The sequence below is a fragment of the Macaca mulatta genome, chromosome 3, assembly GCF_049350105.2.
Source record: "Macaca mulatta isolate MMU2019108-1 chromosome 3, T2T-MMU8v2.0, whole genome shotgun sequence".
Classification (NCBI taxonomy): Eukaryota; Metazoa; Chordata; class Mammalia; order Primates; family Cercopithecidae; genus Macaca; species Macaca mulatta.
Window position 1 is genome coordinate 59,502,683 of NC_133408.1, and position 21,663 is coordinate 59,524,345.

Consider the following 21,663-nt stretch of genomic DNA (forward strand, 5'->3'; position numbering starts at 1 on the left):
AGTAGCTGGGATTAGAGGTATGCACCACCACACCTGGCTATTTTTTGTATTTTTAGCAGAGACGGGGCTTCACCATGTTGGCCAGGCTGGTCCTGAACTCCCGACCTCAGGTGATCCACCCACCTCCGCCTCCCAAAGTGCTGGGATTACAGGTGTGAGCCACTGCACCCAGCCAACAATTTGTTTTTTCATTTTAACAGTTTTTAAGTGTGCAGGTCAAAGGAATTAATCACATTCACACTATTTTACGAGCATCCTCCACATTTATAGAGAGTGTTTTTCATCCTGCAAAGCTGAAACTCTGTACCCATTAAACACCTCACCTACCTTCCTGCAGCTGGGAACCACTCTTCTACTTTGTGTCTCTGTAAACTTAACTACTCTAAGTACCTCGTATGAGTGGAATCATACAGTATGGTGAAGAAATCATGAGAAAATGTAATACATACTGTATAACGTATGTTTATTTATTTGAACAAAAGCACTAACAGAGATCAGCAGTACGTGGTGATTATAGAGGAAGAGATAAAAAGAGAAAAGGATTGGACAGACACATTAAATTTATGACAATGATGCTCAGGTATCACAGCAGTGAGTCCCCTGCCCCAGTCACAGGGCTGATCACAGTGGAGCTGGGAGCCCTGTGCAGCTGTCTGACTCCCAGAGCCCATGCTCAGCCCAAACTTCACTGAGCCCTGAGGCACTCTGCCCCTGCCACCTGGGCACTCAGTGGGCCTGAGATTCTTCATGGCCTGGTCATCTTGGCCTTGAGGGCATGACTGGCCTCCTGGGATGGGGCTCAGCGGCAGGATAGGTTGTAGCTGTAGGACAGAGCAGCAGCTGTGAGGCTCCAGGAGCCACACCTCAGGCCTCCCTCCCAGTGCCTGCCCAGGGCTCCCATTCAACAGGGCCTGCTGCTGACCAGGGAGCTGTGGCCACAGGCTGTCTGAAACTGACCACAAGACAGAGTCTCCACCCACCCTCTGTCAATCAGCTAGGCTCTCACCTCTTAATCGGACTGTGCTGCTCCATGGACTTGAAACAAACCCCATATTCCTCCTGAGTCTGAAGATGATAATTCCCTCTTGTCACGGAAGCAGCTGTATTTCTTGGAGGACTTTAATCTCCTGGCCAGAGGGAAAAACAGGAGGCTGACAGGGCCTGGGTGGAAGACGCTGAAGGGCCCTTAGGGAGGGAGTAAACTGGGGCCGATCTCTAGGGTTTTTCACTTAATCGGCCCCCTCTTCTCCAATCCCATGCAGCCTCACCCTTTTCTCAGAGTTGGGTATAAACAGATAAACAGCCCCCCGCTAGGAATTTGTCCAGGATTCCTGTCCCCTACCCACACCCTCCATTGGGATGGGTCTCCTCTGTGTATCAAACCCTCCCAATAAATCCAGGATGCAGAGGATGGAGCCAGGGAGTGTTCTACCCAGGGTAAGTGGGTGGGAGTCTTTGACTTCCACATCCCGCCCTCCCCCAAAGTGAGCAAGTGTGAGAAATGTGCACAGAACAGCACTGGGCTCTGCATCAGGCTCTGGGCTCTAGATGAGGAGGTGTGGGAGCTGTGGCTCAGGGACCTTCTGCCCCAACACTCTCTGACAAACGGAGGCCCAGTATAGAAAGAAAATGCTCGGCCACTTAGGAGCTGCCTGACTTGGGAGGGGCACAGTTTTCCTCTCCTTCCATAGGCACCGCCTGAGGGAGAGGCTGAGTCCAGCTCCTGCAGCTTTGCAGTCAGGCAGCTCTGCAACTTCACCACTCAGGGAACAGTGACTGGCAGCTGCTCTGGAGCCTCCACCATCAGAGGTAAGATGGGCCTGACGCCCCAGCTCACAGGGCATGGGGAGGACTGTGGGGCTCACATGGGAGGAGGCTTGCTGAGATGGAAGGGCTGAGTCCAAGGCTCTCTGCTCCCAAACCTCAGGATCCCGGTCCCCAACCTGCCTGCCCCAGGCTCACTCCCATCCACACAGTCCTTCATGGCAGTGTCCAGCTTCACCAGGTCAGTGAGGAACCCCCACAGAGAAGGCACATCACCCTGGCCATTGGGGTCGTAGTGGTGGTGAGCCCCCACTGTCAGGTGCCCACCCAAGACCTGTCCCCTGAAATATCACCAATCACTCCTGCCCAGACACCCCCTCCCCAGGTCTCCCACTTGGAACAGCCCAAGACCCTCAGCTACCTCCCCCAGCCCTCACCCTCCTCTCCCCCATCTCCCCAGCTGGCTTCCAAGGCCACTGGACACCCCCAGTTACTTCTATGGTGGGATTTTAGCAAGTCATAAGGTCATGGTGTCCCCCGTCCCACCGTTTGCCAAATCTACACTGAGCCCAACTCACCCAGGTGGTTTCTGTGGTCTCTCTAATGGAGGCATTTCAGGTACTGTGGCCACAGGAGGGCAGGGCTGGGGGAGGAAGACCCCCTGCTCTCTTGATGTGGAGGCCTCCAGCTGGGGGGAAAGAAGCCTGTCCTCGGACTCCCTGGAGCCCCTCCCACCACAGACCCACTCACCTGCTGCCCCACAGCCTCATCTGCGCTGTCTGGGGATTCGTCTCCAGGCCACCCTGGTCCACTGGGTCACACTTTGCTCCACTGCTCGGCCACCATCTACAGGACTAAGAGCAGTGCGGGAGGAGCCTGGTGGACGGGTCACGAGACGTGTCTTGCTATCGTTGCTGAGGGTGAGCGCCAGGTCTGGAGGGGAGGTGAGCGCCAGGCCTGGCGATGCCCAGTGGAGCCTGCAGCTGGAACCCTGGGCTAGGCCTTTGGGGAAGTGGGACCCTCACCCTCAGCCTCAGCCAAGAATGGCAAGGTTGGCTCCCCACCCCAGCACAGGCTGGATGATCCAGGGCTGCAGGCCAGGACAGAACCCCTGAGACTGGTGGGATCCCCCTGTTTCTTCAAGGAGCACCTCCTCTTGCTTTCCACAGCAGGAATTCGAGCAGGCTCCAGCGGAGCCTCTTCCATGCCTGTTGAATGCAGCCTCTTGCAGGGATGCACGTCCTTGGGATGGAGCCATAGCCTTGACCCTGGGCCTCTGGGGCCCTGACCCTAACCAAGGGGCCAGGAGTTCCCTCTTGGGTTTGCAGGCACATGAAGATATAGGGAGAGAGGCCAAGTGCAGTGGCTCATGCCTGTAATCCCAGCACTTTGAGAGGCTGAGGTGGGCGGATCACCTGAAGTCAGGAGTTTGAGACCAGGCTGGCCAACCTGGTGACACACTTGTCTCTACTGAAAATACAAAAAATTAACCGGGCCTGGTGGTACACACCTGTAATCCTAGCTACTTGCAAGGCTGAGGCAGGAGAATCGCTTGAACCTGGGAGGAGGAGGTTGCAGTGAACCAAGATCATGCCACTGCACTCCAGCCTGGTCCACAGAGTTAGACTATCTCTAAATAAATAAATAAATAATCCACATTCCTCCCACCCAATTTGCCTACTAGGAAATTCCTTGTGAGCGCCAAGAACTTTACTGAACTCTAAGTCATCCCTCTGCTCACCTGAGATAAAGGCATATTTGATTGGTTCCTCTGCTGGAAAAAAGCACATTCCCTGAGCTAGACAAAGGCATAAGTGATGGCCAGGGGTGGTGGCTCACATCTGATATCCCAGCACCTTGGGAGGCTGAGGCAGGTGGACCACCTGAGGTCAGGAGTTCACGACTCACCTGACCAACATGGTGAAACCCCGTTTCAATTTTTTTTTTTTGAGATGGAGTCTTGCTCTGTCACTCATTCCGCAGATGGGAAGAATGAGGCTCCAAGAGGCTCAGGGACTTGCCCAAGGCCCCAGCATCTGAGTGTGGAAGTGGGTTCATGGCTCCAAAGTCCTTCCTTTCCACACGAGTGTCTTGCAAACTGCAATTTTTCTTGGGCTGTCAGTTATGAGGGGAACAGCCCTCCCCTGGTTTATCCCCCTGGGAGCTTGGCGTGGTGCTCTGTGTGTGGCCCTGCGTCAGCTACGATGTCCTGGCTGATTTGAAGCCAAAACTGGCCCTTTCAGCTGGGGAGGGGAGCAAATGTGAATTATTTTCAATGCCTTAATTAATAATAATAGTAATATTCACTGGTTGCTTATTGATAGTATATAAATTCAGAGTTGGGAATAAGGGTGATGCCAAACAACCACAGATTGTCTATGTGGGTAACTGAGATAGGCATCGGATGCCTTTCTTTCTGATAGTGCAATGTACACAAAATTTGTTTCATATACTAAATTATTAAAAGTTGTATACAATTGCATTCAAGCTGTGTGTATAAGGTGTGTATGAAGCAAAAGTAAATGTCATGTTCAGACTTGGGCCCCATCCCTAAGATATCTCATTATGCATATGCAAATATTCCAAAATTTGGAAAATACAGAAATCCAAAACACTTCTGGTCCTAGACATTTCAGATAAGGGATCCTTAACCTGTACCCTGTGTCAGTGTGGGATATACTATGTAGGAAAATGTATTTGCGGTTCAACCCCCAGTCTGCCTGAGGGAAAGTCAATTCCAGAAAGGCCAAGTGATGAAAGTTCTTCATCTTTGTCGACCTCCTCTGGGCTCAAACACATGTTATAGACCTCAATGTCAAAAGAGCCCTGAAGTCCCTTTAACAAGAGAGTTGGCTGGATGAAGACTGTGGTGGCCTGGAGGGTGGCTGCAACTCAGCCTCCACAGGGAATGCATCCCAGTCATGCCAAAAAGCCATCTTCCTCAGGAGAATCCAGAGATCCAGATTTTGATAGAAACTTTCCCAATTTGTAGGCCAGGCGCGATGGCTCACACCTGCAATCCCAGCACTCAGCCTGCTGAGGCGAGTGGATCACCTGAGTTCAGGAGTTCAAGACCAGCCTGGCCAACATGGGAAACCCTATCTCTACTAAAAATACCAAAAAAAAAAAAAAACAAAAAAAAACTGGGCATGGTGGCAGTTGGCTATAATCCCAGCTATTCAGGAGGCTGAGGCAGGGGAATCGCTTGAATCCTTTTGTATTTTAACAGCTTTGTCAAAATATAATTCACCTAAGATAAAATTCATGCTGTAAAAATGTACAATTCAATGGTTTTAAGTACATTCATAGAATTGCGCAACCATCAATTTTGCGGAGGCAGAGGTTGCAATGAGCCGAGACTGCACCACTGCACTCCTGCCTGGACAACAGAGAGATACTCAGTCTCAAAAAATAAAAATTAAAAAATAAGAAGCTCACCCAAATTTTAAATGTTTTCCACTAATGAAGGCAAAGCATTGGAATACCACCTTGCACCTTCTGGGATGGCAAATGATCAAAAAGACAGATACTAGCAAATGTTGGCGAGGGTGTGAGCAACTAGAACTCTCATATCTTGCTGGCAGAATTGTATAAAGGTACAACTGATTTGGAAAACAGTCTAGCAATTCCCCAAAAGTGTACATTGAGTTACCATATGACCCAGACATTCCACTTCTAGGTATATACCCAAAAGATACAGAAGTGTATGTCCACCAAAAACTGACACATAAATGTTCATAGCAGCACAATTCATCATAGCGGCACAGTGAAAACAGCTCCAATGTCCATCACTGGATGAATGGGTAAACGCCATGTGGGGGTCCATACAATGGAATATTATTTGGCAATAAAAAGAATGATCTACGAATTCATGCTACAATGTGAATGAACCTTGAAAACATGATGCTGAGTGAAAGAAGCCAGACACAAAAGGCCACATAGGGCACGAATCCATTCCCAAGAAATGCCTAGAAGTGGCAGATCTATAGAAACAGCAAGTAGATTGGTGGTTTGAGGAGGCTGGGGTGAGGGGGTATGGGGAGTAGGCATGGGATACGGGGTGTTTTGGGGGAGGTAATGAAAATGTTCTAAAATTGATTGTGCTGATGGTTGCGCAATTCTATGAATGTACTTAAAACCATTGAATTGTACATTTTTACAGCATGAATTTTATCTTAGGTGAATTATATTTCGACAGAGCTGTTAAAATACAAAAGTACTAGCCTAACAGAACTCCTTGGTGGGTTAGAGTCAACCACAGGCCACGCTTTTTCCATTCCTTGATTCCGGAGGTTATCCTCAGTTATCCGGAAACTTCAGCTACCTGGAACACCGGTTCCTGCACACCAGGCGGGACTGTCCCAGAAGGCAGAATTTCCCCATGGGGCCCAGTAGTGACTGAGAAACACTCTGGAATGGGAGGTGAAGGGTGTTGCTGCTGACACTTGTCTTTTTGCTTTTTTGTAAAGTAAGCCATTAAATGTAGGCAGAGAAAGGCTCTGTTGGTAACTTCTAGCCCCAAACAAGAAGGAAGTGGAGTGGGTGAGCTTGTGGGAAGACAGTGGTGGGCAGAGGTCAGGTGAGGCCGTGCAGATCCTGGGTGGCCTGAGAGGAAGTTCAGCAGGACAAGCGCTGACCTGATTCCTGGCTTGTTTTGCCCCCTCACCCATCAGCCAGTGGCTGAGCACCTACCACATGTCAGGCACTGTGCTGGGTGGTGGGACAACATTGCATGGGAGCATCTTAGGAACGTCCACACAGGGGAAGGAGCTGGAGAGGATCTGGGGAGACCTCTTCAGGGAGGTGACATTTCAGCTGGAACGTGAATTAAGTGACATCTGGGGCAGGGGATCTGGGTGGGGGGCAGGAACTGCAAGTGCACAGGTGCTGGGTTGTAGTGCGCCTGGCCCCAGAGAAAGAGGCAGGACAGCTGTAGCCAAGGGGAAGAGGGAGACAGGGTCGATTAGGAGTCAGGGAGGCCACGAGGGAGGTCCCAGACCAGGCAGGGCCTTTCAAACTGTTGCAAGGACTTTGGCTTTGCTCTAAAAGAGATGGGAGCCATGGAAAGCTCTGAGCAGAACCCTGACCTGACCTCGGTTCTAATAGTATCCCCCCAGCCCAAGGGGAGAATGGGTTGGAGGAGGGGCAGAGCAGGAAGGCCAGGTGACTGCAGGAGGCCAGAGGGGAGCAGGGAACAGTGGCTGGTCCAGGGTGGTGCAGGCTGAGGTGGGAAAATGTGGTCATTGTTTTCGCCCACTCCACAATGTACCTGCTGCCCAGAGATGCAGGGCAGGTGAAACCAGAGATTCCACACACATATTAGACACACACACACATACACTCTCATATATGTCCTATGTCTTATATGGAGCCTATGCACATATTAGACACACACTCATATATATCCTTCATATAGATCCCATGCACATATTTCACACACCCTCATATATGTCCACATAGATGTAGATTCTACATGCATCTTATACACACACATATATGTTCTACATTCATATAGGTTCTACATATATATTACATATATATACACTTTGCATACATATAGATTTGGCACATATATTAGACACACATTCAATATTCAAGTAGATTACCTATAGAATACCTACTCCTTTGCATTCTATTTGTATGTGTGGATTTGAGAGATATACACACGTATAGACTCTGCATACATAGGGATTTGACACATATACACACACACTCATAGGCTCTACATGCACATAGATTTGTCACACATATTATAAACCAAGTTGACCCTGAGTTCTGGCACCTGTGGTCTGTGAACTTGGGTCTTGGAAGGGGCACAACTCTGGAGTTAGGGAGTGCAGGATCTTCTGCTTAGAGCTGTGGGACTCAGGCTTTGCTTCTCTGAACCTCATTTTCCTCATCTTTAAAATGGGATGACAATATCTGCCTTGCAGGGCTGTCGGGAAGTTTTGGTGAGATCACCATTTATGCAAAGCAGCTGTTCTGCTTGGGAGGACTATTTAGTAGCAGTCATCACAAGGTGTGTTTGGGGGCCAAGCAAACCCCACAGAGCACCTTCCTGGAACACAGGTGTGCACGCATGCCTACACACCCTCCGTCCCGCTCAGCGCGAATGGGAAAAAGAGTAGGCTTGGGGCTTCTGTTTGGGAAGGATGGACCAAGAGCTCCAATGGAAACCTGTGAGTCAGCGACAGGCATAAAACAGTTAATGGGTGTGCCGCTTCAGCTACAATAAAGATGGGGAGATGGAAGCCTGGATCATGTCCAGAAGGCAGATGGATTAGTCAGGGCTGTCTCAGCTGCAAGGAACAAAAATCCAACTAAAACCAGTTTAGGTGAAAGATAATTTATTGGGTCACATAAAAAAATTCCAGGGGTGCTTGCTTCAGGCATAGCTAGATCCAGGTGTTTGAATGATATTGTTTTCCACGTCTCTCTGGAAGACAGAGTTAATCAATATATGTGAAGCACTAACTAACTAACTAACACACCTAATGCTCAATAAGTACTAGCTGTTATTTTATTACTACAACTGCTGCGGCTACTGCCACTGTGACTATGACACCCACTGATACTAATATGACCCTACCAGTCCAGCAAGCCAGAGGGAAACCCCAGCACTCTTTCTCAACCATTCCTGTCCAAGCCCCCAGACTGGCTCTCACTGTCTGTGACTGGATCATGTGGCCATCTCTCACCACACCCCATGGCCCATGGCCAGCTCCTCAGCCACATGCACATCCTTGAAGCTGGAGGTGGGGGTCAGCTTTGCTCAAACTCCATGGACTTAGAGTGACAGAGCAAGACTCCTCAATGGAATATCAGAAAGACAGAGAGTGGAGACTGGCCAGGTCCAACCATCCTTCATGTGGGCCCTGGTGGGGCCGTCTCTGCTGCCTACCTGTCTCACCACATGGAGGTTGGCTGTGCCTGTCCAGTCATCCTCTTATATGCTAGGTCGTCTCCCATCCCTCCCATCACTTGGAAGTCCTGAGGCCTAGAATTTTCCACAATGTTACTTTCATTGCACAAAAGAGGCCTCTGGAGTTGAATAGACTTAGGTTTGATACTCAGTTCCATTGTTTAATTAGCTTCACCTCGCTGTGGCTCAGTTTCCCCCATTTGTGAAATGTGGACAATGATTCTCACTTCCTTAATTCAGCAGATATTTTATGAAACATTATTTCTGGTACTTAGTGGCTACCACCTGCTTTAACACTTTCATTTTGACTCTTGCAACAACCCTGAGAGTTCAATATAACCATCCATTTTTACACATGAGGAAACTGAGGCACAGTCACTTGTCCAAGGTGCCCCCGCCAAGGAGAGGCAAAGCCAGGATTTGTACCCAGGGGTAATCAAGCTCAGTGGCTATCCACATCGCCGGTGCTTCACTTGAGGAGGTTGGCAATGTGTGTCCGCCTTCACCTGCCTCAGTTTCTCTCATCTGTGAAATGGTAAATGGCTTTGGAGCAAAGAGAATGACAGATAAAAGGGACAAATGACCCAGTGATCTCCATTTGTTTAATAAGTACTTACTGAGAACCTACTCTGTGCAGGGCACCAAGCCAAGCTATGGAGAAAACAGAAGCGGGTGACGGGGTGGGAGAGGTCGAGAAGCCGCTAGGAGGAGGAGGCAGTTGAGCTGTGACCTGGAGCAGGTGGAGGGGCTTCCCGAGGAAGATCTGGGTGTGGGAAGCACCTGCCAGGCAGTGCAAGGCCCTGAGGTGGGAACAGGTGAGACAAGACCAGGACAAGCCCCACTCTTACTGTTGTCTGGAAACCAAGACACAAAGAGAGGAGGGGATGGAGCGAAGGCCATGCAGCTGGCAGATGTGGAGCTGGGGTGTTGGGAGAGGAACAGAGGTCACAACCTCCGCAGGCTTCATCCCCCACCCCTCACTCCCAGCCAGAGTCTTCCAGAGGAGCGGCCTTCCCTTCCTGAGCCGCCCCAGCTGTTGCGGGGGCCGCTACTGTCCTGGTTCCTTGTTTAATGACAAGCAACATTTTTTGCCCTCACTTAATTATGCAACAGACACCCGTGTATCTGCCACCATCTGTCCCCACTTTCTGACTTGAGACGATGAGTCCCAGTGACTTCAAGAGCTGAGAGGGGAGCAAGGGGGAGGCACCTCAGCTGGGAGGGTGCCGAGCTTGGCATGGCCTCAGCTCTGTGATGTACTTGGCCATGTCTCCAAGTCCTCATCTGCAGAACTGGAACAATTGAGGGCTGGCACAAGGGTCTGTGAGACAAGAGCTGCTTGGCAAAGAGGAGCCCTCAGCCTTAAAGGGGGCCTCGAGGGGCTACGATGCCATCCCTGGGAGGCAGAGTTAGCCCCTCCTGTGTCTCAAGAGTAGAGTAGAGAGGGTGCAATTCCACCTTCTGGGAACCTGTATGGGCAACAGAGTTCCCATTTCGCAGATGGGAAGAATGAGGCTCCAAGAGGCTCAGGGACTTGCCCAAGACCCTGGCATCTGAGCGTAGGAGTGGGTTCATGGCTCCAAAGTCCTCCCTTTCCACATGAGTGTCTTGCAAACTGCAATTTTTCTCAGGCTGTCAGTTATGAGGGGAACAGCCCTCCCCTGGTTTATCCCCCTGGGAGCTTGGCGTGGGGCTCTGTGTGTGACCCTGCATCAGCTACAATGTCCTGGCTGATTTGAAGCCAAACCTGGCCCTTCCATCTGGGGAGGGGAGCAAATGTGAATTATTTTCAATGCCTTAATTAATAATAATAGTAATATTCATGACAATTACTGAACACTGACTATACACCAGGTACTTTCCACAAATTCTCTCATTTTCAAATGATCATCAGCCTTCTGAGGAAGGTGCTGCTGTACTCACCTCACAGGTGAGGAGCCCAAGGCACTGAGCATGTGGTGGCAGAGGCAGGATTCAAACTCAGGCCCTGCAAACAGCAGAGACTGGCGCTGCTGAGAGTCAACTGTGGAACACGGGGCCTTTTCCGGCTTCATCCTCTTCTGGCCTTTAAGAGGCGGTGCCAGCAGCTGGATTCCACTTTGAGATGCAGTGCGTCCTGGGGTTGGAGCTCTGGGAAAGTCCCAACAGCAAGCGTTCCAGGCTGCCTCCTGCAGGTGCGTGGGTTGAGGACATCCATGAAGAGGCTGGACTTGTCCAGGAAGGGGTGGGAAGCACAGATATCAGGGCCCTTGGTCCCTAGGAGGTGAAAAGAGATGCCTCAAAGGCCCCTTGTCCAGGCTGCCTAGCCCGCTAGAAGCTTCTGAGCCGCTCTCCAGTCCTCTGCCTATCATTCCCATCAAACCCGTGATCTGGGCCTGGCGGCCACACCCCCTCAACACCTCACTCCAGCTCCTGGCCTGACCTGACCCCAGCCTTGTCTCCTCCTCATCTCCCTGTGCTGCCCTCACCCCTAAGATCCATTCTCCACCCACGATTAGAGGGAGCCTGCTAGGACCCAAGGCTGACAGTGCCCCTCCCCTGGTGAAACACTTTCAAGGGCTCCCCATTTGCTCTTGGACTAACCCCCTAAGTCTTGTTGCAGCCTCCAAGGCCTTGCATGGCATCTCCCAGTAGTCTCTGCACTTCACCCATGCCGGCCTCCCCTTTGTCTCCAGATCCCACTCAGCCAGTTTCCACCTCAGGACCTTTGCACTCTTTGTGCCCTTTGCCTTGACTTCTCTTCCACTGGATCATACAGCTGGGTCATCCTAGTCCACACTGCGGCCAGAGGGAGCTTCCTGGACCCTGCATCTCAGCAGGTCCTCTGCTGCCTAAGTCCTCTCTTGGGCTAGACACCCCATCCCCAAATCCAAAGTCCTGGATGGGGCTGAGGCTGCCTGCACCCCCTCCAGCTTCCTCTCCTGAGCTTCTTTAGTGCCCCCAAAGGCCTGCCTCTGTGCCAGGGTTTCTCAGCCTCAGGCTGGGCCATTCTTTTTTTTTTTTTTTTTTTTTTTTTGAGACGGAGTCTCGCTCTGTCACCCAGGCTGGAGCGCAGTGGCCGGATCTCAGCTCACTGCAAGCTCCGCCTCCTGGGTTTACGCCATTCTCCTGCCTCAGCCTCCCGAGTAGCTGGGACTACAGGCACCCGCCACCTCGCCCGGCTAGTTTTTTATATTTTTTTCAGTAGAGACGGGGTTTCACCGTGTTAGCCAGGATGGTCTCGATCTCCTGACCTCGTGATCTGCCCGTCTCGGCCTCCCAAAGTCCTGGGATTACAGGCTTGAGCCACCACACCCGGCCCGGGCTGGGCCATTCTCCATTGTGGGGCTGTCCTGTGCTCTGCAGGACACTAAGCAGTGTCCGGGGCCTTTGTCCACTGGATGCCAGCAGCATCCTCCCCAGTTGTGAAAACTAACATCTCCAGACAGCACCAAATGTTCCCGGGGAGAACAAAATCACTGCAGTCGGGACCCCCTGGGTCAGGCTTTTGTCCCTGCTGCGCTGTCTTTTGGGGATACTTCCTGCCAGCACTCTGCACCCACCTGGCTCACCCCCTCTGTATTTCACAACCCTTAGATGCCACTTGCGAGGAGCCTTCCCAGCCCAGACTGGTCAGGAGGCTTCTGGGTGCTCCCACAATGCCTTATACTTGTCATCGGAGACAAGTGGTGATGCCATCTTGTAATTGTCAGGGGCATGTTTGCCCACCCCTCACCCCACCCCTGGGGATGTCAGCTCCACAGGGGCAGGCTATGTGTCTGCTCTGTCCTTCACCGCGTGACACGCACAAGCACACTGAGCACAGGGCTTGGCACAAAGGGGATGCTCAGTTCACATTTCACCATCTCTCCACCCATCTCTGCCTCTGTCCTCATTCATCACAAACACACCCCAAGTCCACACATGTGTGGGTGCCATGAGTGCCGAGAAGAATCAGATGTGGTTCCTGCCCTCAGCCCACTCACACTCTGGCAGGCAACACAAACCAGTGGGGGAGCTACAGGGGCCCTGGCAGCTCCAAAGAGGCATCTGATCCAAACTATGGGGAAGAGGGGAAGGTCAAGACGGGCTTCCTGGGGGAGGTGACATCTGGATGACTGAAAGGATGAAAAGGAGGATCAGCAAAAATAATGCCAGGATACGGGCTGCCCAGCTTGGTGAATGTTCCAAATGCCAACTGAGTTGTTCACTTTAAAACGTTTAAATGCATGTTACATGAATTTCACCTCTATTTTTACAAATAATAAAAAAAAATAGTGGAAACAGAGGGAATAGAACGTGTAAATGTCTTGTGGACAGAAACTGAAGGTCATTTCACCGGAGCTGCAGGCCAAAGGAGCAGATATTGGAAGTGGTGATGAGACAGGAGAGCTGGCCAGGGACCCTGTAGCCACAGAAAGGAGTTTAGACTTTTTCTTGGGTGAATGGGAGCCACAGAAGGTTGTAGACAGAGGAAGGAGTGTGGAGAAGAGAGTGGGTGAGGCTGGAAGCAGGAAGAGCAGAGAAGGGGCGATGGCCACAGTCCATGAGTGAAAGGGATGGGCCTGGCCCAGGGCTTGACCAGGGAGGTGAGGAGTTGTGGTTAGATACAGGAGATATTTAGGGCATAAAGCCGACAGTTACGATGGTACATGTGGAAGGTGAGAGGGGAGCATCACAGACAACGTCCATGCTGCCTCAGTCAGAAACCCATGCAGGACCTGCCCCATGTCCCCCAACAGCCTTCTGTGCAGGGACAGGTGCAGGGACCTGGCTCTGTGCCTCCTTCCTCAGGGGCTCTGCCTCCCACAAGGCTCCATAAGGGGTGGTCTTGGCACTCCCATGACCTTCTGTGTGACCTCTGGCTAATCTCTTGGCCTCCCCGGGCCTGTATCTGGGGCATCTTTGTCTACCCTTCCAGGAGGAGTGAGAGGCACAGGAAACCACCGCCCAGGCAGAGGACCTTGAAGAACCTGTCCTGCCAGGTGAGGCCTTCACCCGCCCCTCCCAGGGTACTCAGCAGGTGAGGGGACACCTGGTGCATAGCCGGGGCAAGAGACCCAGCTTCACCACACCCTGCATGGCTGACTGGCCTCTGCTCACCTAAGGGACCCTGGGGTCCAATCCTCCAATCCCAGGGGCTGTACCCCCAGGCCCAGCCTGGGATTCTGAGCCCCACACTCTGGCCAGGCCTGGAGGATGAACACCCTCCCTCAGCAGCCAGGGGTCAAGGGCATGGGGGCTGGAGTCAGGGCCTTGGGGCAAATCCCAGCTCTGCCCCTTCCTTCTGAGCTGCCTCACGCAAGTGACTCAACCTCTCTGATGCCCAAAGAAAGAGATCTGTCATGGAGGCTACATCCCACACAAGTGGGGCTTTTCCACATGGGATGGGTATGAGTCCCAGTTCACACACTGGCACTGTAGAGTTTCTTCGTGTTTTCGCAAATGGAACTGATTTTCCATCTTGTGCTGTGGTTATGCCAGGCTGGAGGGGGCTTTATCTGACGATGATTTCCACCCTCGCCACCGCCCCACCCCACTTCTCCTGGGAAGGCCCTGGGTCCCCTGGCCTTCCGTGAGGTCAAGGTGTTGGGGACAGGAATGAGGATGGGGGATTGGTGTTGGGTGTCATCTTCCCACCAGGCATTGCCTGATGCAGGCTGGCCCCCACCTGAGGCCCTGCATGCTGCTGTGGCTGTCCCTTTCCCATTGTCCCTGGTCGTGGGGATCATTTGGCTGCTTCCTGGCTACTTCAAGGGCTGGTTGGAGGTTGCCTTTCCAGAATCCTGGAGAAGTTGCTTCTACCTGAGGTTCTGGGCCTCTCTGGGTTCAACCCCAGGCAAGGGGCCGCCTCTGACACCCCCTTTCTGTACCTACCCTGTGACCCTGGCTCTGGCTCAGGGTAGGGGAGCCTTGCTCTCTGCAAGATGTGAGTTCTTCCTGCTCCTCTCAACTTTTCAAACTCAAAAGCCAGGAAGCCTCCTGGGATCCCCGTACTTGGTGTCCCGGCCCTTCCCAGAGGCGCTGAGTACAGACTTACAGTGGGGAAGGGTGGAAGGGAGAAAGAAAGAGAGAAGGGGCCTGGCAGTGTGCAGGGCAGTTCTGCAGCCTCCCCAGACAGCTGCCCTCAGGATCCCTTTACATTTTAAAAAACTGCTGAGAACCCCAAGGAACTTTTGCTTGTGTGGATTCTACCAGTCGATATTCATGTTAGAAATGAAAACTAAGAACTATATAACATATTTATTTATTCATTCAAATGTAATGATAAATCCATTACATGAACATAACATTTTTATAATAAATAACTATGCATTTTTAAACAGACAAATTTAGTGAGAGAAGTGGCGCTTGTTGGATTGTGGGTATTTCTGCATCTCTCTCTAACAGCTGGCCTCTGGGGGACAGCGAGTCCTCACACCTGCTTCTGCGGTCGATCTGCTGTGAGACTTTGTTTAGGATAAAGTACCTGAGAAAACCTGGCTTCCAAAGGAATATAGTTGGAAAAAGAGAGGATATTGTCACATTGTGAAATACATATATATTGAGACAGAGTCTCACTCTGTCACCCAGGCTGCAGTGCAGTGGCGCAATCTCGGCTCACTGCAGCCTCTGCCTCCTGGGTTCAAGTGATTCTCCTGCCTCAGCCTCCCAAGTAGCTGAGATTACAGACATCTGCCCCCATGCCTGGCTAATTTTGGTATTTTTAGTAGAGATAGAGTTTCTCCATGTTGGCCAGGCTGGTCTCGAACTCCTGACCTCAGGTGATCTGCCTGCCTCGGTCTCCCAGAGTGCTGGGATTACAGGCATGAGTCACCACACCCAGCCATGAATAGTCTTTAACGCTACACAAAACCTAGCCAGTGGTAATGTCTTAAATTCGGTTGCAATGTGGAATCTAAACATTTATCAATGAACTTTTCAAACTCTTTACACTCATGTGAGAATAAGAGTAAAAATGGCAAATAATCCTATGAACCCCTTGAATGGGTCTTGGAGACCCCTGGGGATCCTAGGACCACACTTTTAGAACTGTTGTGTTCTCAAAGAGAAGTATCCCAGCAGTCAGAAAGCTGCTGGTTGATCCGTACCAGGGACAGACCAGGGTATGATGAAGAATGCAGGTTCAATTCCCATTTCTGCTGCTTCCTGGCTGTGTGTCCCTGGGCAGCTCACTGCTTCTCTAAGTCTCAATGTCTTCATTTCTAAAATGGTGATAACAAGACCTACCTTACAGGCATGTGGTCAGGACCCATGAAAAGCAGGGTGTGAATGCAAAGCCCTTGCTCGCATATGTTCCTTCCTGCCACAGGCCCTTTGCACAGGCTGTTCCCTCCATCTGAAACCCCTTCCCTCCCAGCTTTGCCAAGGGAACTCCTTTCTCTTTAGCTCTTGGCTTAAGTGCTTCTTCCTCCAAGAAGCCTTCCCTGACTTCCCTGGAAAGTCTTTTAGAAACCCCTAGAGCATGATCGAAGCTTTATATCTTTTCAGGGTTATAGGTGATTATATATCTCCCACCAATCCCTAAGCCTGGGTAGACTTTTGCCCTCTGCCATAGGAGCTTGTGTGGAATGAACGCTGTTGAAAGGATATTGGTCACAGTGTCATCTTTGCTGATATCTTGGTCTTTCCATTCTTGCAATGAAAAAGCTGGACTTTGACAAGGGGTCCCTGCCCAACCCCCACCTTCTCTGCCAGCAGCTGGACTGCACCAAGTGAGGGAAGGAGGAAGGGGGGCTCATGCTCTAAAGTTGCAGGGTTCTCTCTGGGGACTCAGCCCTGCCTGAGCCCCCTTTATGTGGTGTCCCCCGGAGGCCATGCTCCCCATCTCGACAGCTCTTTCCTTTCTGCACATGCTGCCTGCCCTGCCCTACAGCAATCTCTCAAGCATCCAGGCTGGCAGATGCCCTTCTCCCTTCCCTACTCTCCCTTCAGACGAGCTCAGTCAATCAAGGATTTCTCCTCCCCAACCCCAAGCCGACTGTGTCTCTGTGTCCCTGTCATCATGGCACAATCCCACACCCTCATCTTCCCTAACCAGGTAGCACGTTCCTCAAAGGCCATGATTGCGTCTTCATCATCTTCGTCCCCCCAGCATCAGACACTGGGCCTGGTGTCCAGTAAGCATCCAATACATATTTGCTAAAATGACATGAACGCAGAACTCTGGGAGAGGTTCCTCTTATCGAAGGAGGTTGTGCAAGTTAGCTTTGGGCTTTAAAGAATAGAAACTCAGCTCACACTGATTTAAAGTATAAAGGGGACTTATTGGCTTGTATTAATGAAAAGCCTAGTAGAAGGGTGAGCTTCAGGTTTGGTTTGATCAGAGCTTCAACTTCTGCGTGTTAGCTTTTGTTTGTTTGTGTGTGTGTTTGTTTCCTCTGGCTGGTTTTCTTCATGGCGTTAAAACAAACATGATAATTCCAGGTCCCATTCTGTCCAGATGAAGATCTCTTCGAGTGGCTACTTGGAAGGCATCTTTTCCAGAGGCCCCTGACGTTGATTCTTCTTTAGACTCTAACGTGGTTACATGTCCATCCTTGAACCAGTGACTGCAGCTGAAGGTACGATTTAGAAAATTAGCTTAGATTTGGAGTCAAGAAGGCAGTTAGCTCCCCCAAAAAGGGGAACCACATGAGAGAAGCATGGAGATCCCCTCAAAATTGGAGTACTTACCATGAGAACAGAAAGTGGGCAAGACCGTCAAAGCACCCACTCTAGGAGTTTAATTAAATTCAAATCCATAGCAAAAAAAGAAGCTGTTTTTCGGGCAAAAACCAACCCAGGGAAAACTTTGCCAAATGTCCAGATATTTCACCAGAACCTTGTGTCAAACATAAGAAGATAACAGATTTCTATACTCTCTGACTGAATTTTGCTGACCAAATCCAAAGTCAATTCACAGAGCCACAGATGACTTTACTGAATTTTTTTTAATGTGTTTGTTTTTCTGATTATGATAACAACACATACTTGTTAAAATATTTAAATAATGCAAAATAAGTGTATATGGTTAATTGTATGAGTGTGTGAGTGAGTGTGGGGAGGGGATGTGTGTATCCTTGACTGTGGGAGTCAGTGTGTGTATGTGAGTGTGCATGCATATGTGCTGTTGTGAAAAGTTCTGAAAGAAGCCCTCCCTGCCTGTTTAATTTTTAATTTTTAATTTTTTTGAAATAGAGTCTTGCTCTGTTGCCCAGACTGGAGTGCAGTGGTGTGATCTTGGCTCACTGCAACCTCCACATCCCGGGTTCAAGCAATTCTCCTGCCTTAGCCTCCTGGGAAGCTGGGATTACATGCATGCAACACCATGCCCTGATATATATATATATATATATATATATATATATATTTTTTTTTTTTTTACTAGAGACGGGGTTTTGCCATGTTGGCCGGCCTGGTCTTAAACTCCTGAACTCAGGTGATCCACCCTCCTGGGCCTCCCAAAGTGCTGGGATTACAGGTGTGAGCCACCATGCCCAGCCAAGAAACCCCTTTTGCACACAGAGCTTTGCTCCTTTGCATGAAAATGTTCATGAACAGGTGGGGTCAGCTGGTGGATGTGTTTAAAATCATGACAGAAGTGGCCAAGGAGCTCTTTAAAAAGGGCAGAGGGGAGCGGTATATCCAAGTTGATACCTGACCAATCTGAACAGGTGTCAGCCGCAAATACCCAAGCCAGCTGAGCCAGCCCTAGTCACCCCAACTTCTGTTCCCACCAGCAGCATCTAAGAAGGTTTGACCTTGAGTCATTCTCAGGCCACCCCCAAAGCAAACCAGCAAATGGTCAACTTTATGATAACGAAGTCAACATATTATAATCTCATGGGCAATCAGTTACAAGGGCAAACATTCAGTCAGTCACCAATATTCACTGAGTACCTACTATGCCCCAGGCACAGTTTCTGGTGCTAGGGATGCCACCGAGAACAAGATGGACACAAATTCATTTGCTGGTGGCACTGATGGGAACAAGTAAATGACAAAATGAGTGAACAGCCTGTAGAGAGGGTTAATTGGTGGTAAGTGCTCTAGATAAAAATAAAGCAGGAACAGTAGATCCAGAACACCAGGTGGGTTTGCAGTTTTAAAAAGACTGGTCAGCTGGGGCTTCATGGGAAGCCCGCATTTCAGTGAAGACCTGAAGGAGGTGAGGGCCGAGCCACGTGGATCTCTAGCAGAAGAGCAATCCCAGGGCAGAGGCCACAGCAAGTGTGAAGGACCGGTGATAGCACACACCTGGCTGCTTCAAGGAACAGAGAAGGGGCCAGTGTGGATTTAGTAGCTTTTTAAAAACTGATGATAAAAGCAAATGGTGCTTGTGGAACCACCACCCAGAAAAACGAATAAAAGAGAAACTGAAAGTCCACAGTCACTGAACGGTGGGGGCGGGGAAGATGCACTAAGGATCTGGGTGTCTGGGGTACAGTTCACTTGATAATCAAAGCGATTTTCCATTTTGACAAGGCAATGCCAAAATAGTGCAGCTGCGCTCAAACCTCCCAGCTGCAGCAAAACACCTGGCATTTTTACAGCTCGCACCCCAGGCCTGAGCCAAGCCAGGTACGTAGTAGGCGCACACTCTGCTTCTACACCCTCCCAGTTCCCTGGGTCCTAAGGAGGTGAAGAAAGATGAGAATAAGCCCCCCAAGGTACATACAGACTGACTGATCCCCAGATCCCCATAGGCTGCCAGCCAGGCTCCCAGCAGCCCCAGAATGACAGTGTTGTCTCTTCCTCCTCCTGCTTTTTTTTTTTTTTTTCTGTTTTGAGACGGAGTCTCGCTCTGCCGCCCAGGCTGGAGTGCAGTGGCCGGATCTCAGCTCACTGCAAGCTCCGCCTCCCGGGTTCACGCCATTCTCCTGCCTCAGCCTCCCGAGTAGCTGGGAATACAGGCGCCCGCCACCGCGCCCGGCTAGTTTTTTGTATTTTTTTAGTAGAGACGGGGTTTCACCGTGTCAGCCAGGATGGTCTCGATCTCCTGACCTCGTGATCCGCCCGTCTCGGCCTCCCAAAGTGCTGGGATTACAGGCTTGAGCCACCGCGCCCGGCCCCTCCTCCTGCTTTTAAGAGCTGTGAAGGAGGCTTGTCTCGTGCTGCACAATTGCCCCTTAATTGCTATTTCCTCTCAGTTATGAATTATGTCATGGATATGGCCGCTCACGTTATTAAACTTCCACACAGGTCTTATCATCTGGAGCCCAGCCAGCAACCCAGCCTGACCTACTTTCCCACTGGATTTCAAAACTGCCCCCCTTGTCCTCTCGTTGGACTTTTCCTAAGGAGAGTCTACTGTGCCGGAAAACTCAACACTAAAAATAAAAACTAGAACGGAGAAGGGGAGTCACAGCTGGCCCCACCGAAGGCCTGAGGCTCAGAGCGGCTCCTGGTGACGGGGGCCAAACCCCTCCCTGCCTAGAAGCTTCCTCAGAAAACCTGTCCTTGGGATGCAGGGTTCCCAGCAGGACAAGCAGGGACACAGTCATAGTCCCAGGTCCCCTGCATGATCAGATCCCACTCTTGCCTTTTTTGGTCATGGCCGGGATGACTGACTTTGGAGGCAGGCAAACCTAGGTTCAAACCTTGGCTCTGACACTGACTAGCCCATTCATTCATTCATTCATTCATTCATTCATTCATTCATTCTCCATTCATTTGCTACAGATATTGACTGTCTCCTGAGTGCTGGCCCTGTGCTGGGCAGTGGGGAAATACCTGAGAACGAGGCAGACACAGTCTCTGCCCTCATAGAACTTTCAATCTAGTGGGCAGAGATGGGCACAAAACACAAATTTTGAAATTAGGGCAATGAGGAAAATAAGACAGTGTGGTAGGCTTGAGACCAGCAGGGCTGCCTGTGTCTAAGACAGTCAGGCAGGACTCTCTGCAAGGAGGGGTCATTTAAGCAAATACCCCAATCATGAGAAGAGCCAGATCCAGGAGGCCGGCCCTAATGAGGAGATGCCTCGTGTGCAGGATAGAAGGAAGCACTTGTTCTCAGGCTCAGCCATGGGCAGGTTGGCTTCACCCTGGGGATCTCACTTGCCCCAACCTAGTCCAGGCCTGCTGGGAAGGAAAGGCATCTAAGCAAAGGGCATAGCAAATGCAAAGGCCCTGCAGTGGGATGAACCTGGCACGCTGGTGCAGCGAGAGCCAGGGAACAGTGCAGTGCAGGGATGGGGAGGGTGGTGAAGCTGGAGGGGTGGGGGTGCAGATCACAGAGGGCCTCAAAGGCCATGGTGAGGATTTGGTAAGGGAGAAGCTCTATTGTGAGGGCAGAGCTGGCAATCCTCGTGGGTGAGGTGATTTTTGCAGGGGAGGTGGGGAAGACTCAGGACGCATTTATAGGCTGGATGATTTCTTCATTGATGTAGGAGAGATTAGCAAGTGCTTCATTTCTCAGAGTCTTTAATATTCTTCATCTGGGAAGTGGGAATCATAACAGGAACCTCCCCAGAGGTGCTGCTAGTTTGGATTCCATCCTTTCCTCCTTTCAGAGACTGTCCTGTGATTTCCTAAAACATTTCCATTAGTTTGTTTCAATTTTCTGATTTTCTTCCCTTAGGGCCTTCCACAGGCCTCTGTGCTAGTGCCTTGAATGATGGCAAGTGTCCAAAATTTTTTCTTTTCTTTTTGAGACATTCTTGCTCTGTCACCCAGGCTGGAGTGCAGTGGCATGATCTCAGCTCACTGCAGCCTCCGCCTCCCAGGTTCAAGTGATTCTCATGCCTCAGTCACCCGAGTAACTGGGACTACAGGGATGCACCATCACACCTGGCTAATTTGTGTGGTTTTAGTAGAGACACAGTTTCACCATGTTGGCCAGGCTGGACTTGTCTCCTGACCTCGAGCGGTCCGCCTACCTTTGCCTCCCAGAGTGTTGGAATTACAGGCATGAGCCACTGCGCCTGGTCAAGTGTCCAAATTCTTATTCCAAAACTGAACTTTGGGCTGGGCGCCATGGCTCACACCTGCAATCCGAAAAGTTTGGGAGGCTG